Source organism: Typopeltis vanoorti, unplaced genomic scaffold (assembly GCF_054136105.1).
Source record: "Typopeltis vanoorti isolate ZY-2024b unplaced genomic scaffold, IOZ_Tvanoo_1.0 HiC_scaffold_92, whole genome shotgun sequence".
NCBI lineage: Eukaryota > Metazoa > Arthropoda > Arachnida > Uropygi > Thelyphonidae > Typopeltis > Typopeltis vanoorti.
In genome coordinates, this window is record NW_028328260.1 from 1 (window position 1) to 4505 (window position 4505).

The following is a 4505-nucleotide window of genomic DNA, read 5'->3' on the forward strand; positions in this document are numbered from 1 at the left end:
ATTTCATCTCCTTAAATATACTAATAGAAAACGGTCTACATACTACTAAAGCCACTTAGTAGATCTTGTACAAGAACTCTTTGACAAACAGAACGATCAATTAACAAAAAATCTATCGAATATGAAGATTTGGTCAAACATAATAATCTAGCAGTGATAGAAGTGTTTCAGACGCTTAAAGACATTAAAATCAGCATTAACCACTAAATGACAGGCAACACAATCTGATGAAAGAGACATCCGAACGCCATCAAGAACTTCATTCTCTAAAACTACAATACGAACGTTTAAATCAGCAACAACATAAAGAAGATCTTTTCATAAATGATCTTCCTGGAACTGCACCTGCAGAAAACCTCAGAGACGTAGTTTTAAAATTAGGCCATGCAATTGATATCCCCCTTTCAGATATTCAGACCTTAAATTGGATTCCTAGGAAGAGCAAGAAACAAGGCTTGCCATGACCTGTATCAGCCGCAGTTCGTCTTACAAGCAGATTCACAAGACACGATCTCATCAAAGCCAGCAGACAGAAAAAAACAGTTGCCAAGGACTTGAATGCATTGCACGACAATACACTAATCTTTCTGTCCGAATATTTAACACCATTCAAGCAGAATCTGTTGTACCAAGCAAGAAAAGCAAAAACAGAGACAAATTACCACTATTTGTGGATCAGAGATACCAAGATATTCTTGAGGAAATCGCAAACTTTAAAGCCGATACAAATTAAAACCTCAGAAGACATAGAAAGGCTGCCACAGTGAAAAACAAAAGTCTCCTAATTAGTTCAAAAAGAAGACCACAATAAAAATGAATGTGAACCATCAAGATAGATACAATAACACCAGAATATATCAGCAATTTCATTTTGATGAGATCTTTCAGATCATTAATTTGACCTCTCAAACAGCAGCCTACTTCCAACACAGCAGTCAAATCAATAAAAAATATCTAACCGGTGTCATCCTCAGATAAGCTTATTAGAAAGCTTCGAGGAGACATTACATCTCAACCGAGATCAACAGAAAGAAAAAAAATATTATACTGCAGCTCTGTTTAGCTCAGTAGAAGTGGCGTTTGCATTCTGCAGCGCTTGACCGCACGAAGAAAGGATTTGGTGGTTCAAATCTAGTCGCTGACTAGAGGAAATTTTTCTAAGCCTTTTTTCGGCCGATTCCCGAGTTAGTCGATTTCTGGCACGGGCTAGCAGGTTTTTCTCCCGGAAACTCGGGTTTTTCGTCCCGTGAACTCAAGAAAATCGACCGTAGAACCCACACTATTTTCAGACATTAAATACGAGTGTTAGGGTTAGGGACCACGAGATGGCGGAACTAGCTTGCCGCCTTCTTCACTGCGTACTGATGAATCAGTGATAGCCTGGGGAACACTATCTCTCTGATTGGCTACCAGTGGAGATTGAACTGCCCACTCAGTCTCCAAAAGTTAGATAGGGTAAATGGCCTCGCCTACTCCAAATACGGGAACAACATAAGCGTTAGCTGAGTGCTGTAGTTTCAGCGCTTAAATATATTAAAAGCAAAAATTGTAAATTATATATAACTTATTGTTATACTATGAATGCTGTTAAAAAGGTAATTTTATTCAATTGCAATTAATATAAACTATTATTGATATAAACTATTGCAATTGATATTAATCTGTTATTAACAGATTACACAAAAAAAGGAAAATTTGTGTGAAATTCATTGTTAAAAAAAAGAACATGTTTTGTAAATTCAAAATTATAATTTTAATAATAAAATCATTAAATTTAAAAAAATACTATTATTAGTAGTAGTATATATGTATGTAATTTTTAGAATTTTTGAATTTTGTGATTTCTATAATTTTATAATGTAATTATTATATGTATGGAAGACATAATAAAGTGCTAAAAATATAATTATTATTATTATTATTATTATTATTATTAAGAAAGACCTCCAGGGAGTCAGAAACTCATCGAGAGAGGAAACATACTACACACCCCAGCTATCATACTTATTCTTGAATTCATCCACACTGCTTGCACTCACAATATCCAACAGTAATCCATTTCAATCATGCACCACTCTGAGAGAAAAATCTAGATCTCATCCCCTTCTTAGCGACCTTCCTTCTCAGCTTCCAAGGATATCTTTTCTCTTCTCCTTTCCCGTCGCTACATAAATTGAAAACTTCCATCAGTTGAAATCCTGCATAACCATTTCAGAAGTTTGTAAGTCTCAAACATATCACCTCTCTTTCATCTGTTTGTTAATGTCTGCAGTCTGCAAATTCTCAATCTGTCTTCATAATCATTTTTCCACAATCCTGATATGATTATTAACACTCTCCTTTGTACTCTCTCCAATATATCAGAATCACAACGGAAACCAGGAGACAACACCTACGCACAATAATAGTCCAAGTGAGATCTTTTCAAGGTCTTGTAAAGAGGCAAAATGATATCCTTTTCTTTACATGTGAACGTTCGTTTCAACATTGCAATTATCTTTTGAGTTGTATTTGAAATACTTGCCACGTGGTCCCTGAAATTCAATTTCCTATCTACTAATACTCCAAGATCCCTGGCCTCATCATTTTCTTCTAGCCTAATCCTAATATAATACGACATTAATCCTAATGTAACTCTAACATTGAACTGATATGCATTTTCCCCAACCCATAATTCCAGCTATCAAATCATTCTGCAAGTACTGCATATTAGCAGCATTACTGATTACGCTACGTATCTTTACATCTTTACAACAATCTACCATGCTTTATTCTGTCAAAGGCCTCAGCAAAATACAAAAGTATCATTGTGTATCCAATTCTCCTTATCTAGTTCAATGGTAACATTGTTATAGAATGTGAGCAAGTTGCTAAAATGTGACTTTCCCTTAGTAAACCCATGTTGTTCATTGCAAAGTAGAGATTCACTGTCAACCCATTTCTGAATGCGAGTCCTAACCAATTTTTCCAAATTCTTCACCACCACTCCTGAGATACTACTTGGTTAATAGTTGGATACATCGGTCTTTGCACCACCCTTGTGCAAATACCGATGGAATACCGTGTGCATATCGATAGAATTTTTGTGGATTGTTTTTAGCACTCAGAGCCAGTTTCTTTTCATACTCAGACTTTACTTACCGTACAACAGTTGTGACTATTTGTAGACTGCTACTTATAACGCTCATAATGGACGTCATCCCTATGCGTACGGTATTCCTTACACATCGTCCTTTTCTTACGAATCTCTTTAATATTGTTTAAATGCTTCCCATGCACTCTCGATATTCTTTCTATCCAGCAACCAATCCCATTCCACTGAACTCAGTATACTCCTCATTGGTCATAATTTCTTGCTTTATAGATCAGCAAGTAACCTTTTCTGAATGGAACATTCATAAACTTAGTCACTTCCCAAGTGAGTGCCGCATGATTACTGTCACCAACCGGAGGCAGAATAGTTACTTCTTTAACTGAAACACCCTCTGATACTATAATCAAATCTAACACTCTTTGCCCTCGTGTTCCTTTTGTAATATTCTGCTTGAAGAATTTGTCCGGCAACAACTCAATAAATGCATTTTCATTCTTCTCACGAGATTCAGCTGCTACCCAATCAATATTTGTATAATTAAAGTCTTCTGTTATGATTACCCCTTTTCGCGCTCATTCTCTCTATTTGGTGATGTATTTCTTCATCACTAGCAACCGATTCACCAGGTCTGTAACAACACCCCACTATGTAATTGATCTTGTTAGATTCCACCTCACACTAGATTGCTTCAAACTCACTGCGACAGAGATATTGCCAGTGAGGTTGGAATGTCATATACCTGTTGAACCCAGACTCTCTACAGCGTTTAAAACCAATGGAATATATTCCAGATGTTTGCTGAGAGGTCGTCCTCGCTCTACCACGGAGCAGGACGACAGATGTTTGGTTATAACAGTAAAACGTAATCGATGCACTACGGCAGGTCAGCTGACGAGTCAGCTCTATCCAAGCAGTGTTACGCTGATATCTCGACAAACTGTGGCAAGATCTGTGACAAGTACGCCTATATGCAAAGGCCTGTAGTCTGAGTCCCTTTATCCACAGCTCATCACAGAGCATGTTTTCACTGTTGTTGCAAGGCACCAATGGGCTAATGCACTTTTTACAGTCGTTTTACTCTTTCTTCAGATTCTAGGCGACACTTGATCTGGTGTCAAAGTGGTACTGCTTACCTTCGCTAGAATATTCTTGAAAGGAATAGATACGGCAGTGCTGGGGGCACGGTATTGGGAGGCATTACGCTTAATGGACGCACAGAGCTACAAGTGTTGGAAAAGGGAACTATTACTGGTGACCGATATTGCAACGAATTTCTTCAACGTCACTTCCGATCGTCCCGTTGTGATTGTTCCGCTGTAGACGAAGAATTTGTTTTTATGGATGACAATGCCACACCACATCGTGCACGATTTAGTGTGGAAATCATCGAGAGTAGAAAAAGTAGAAACGT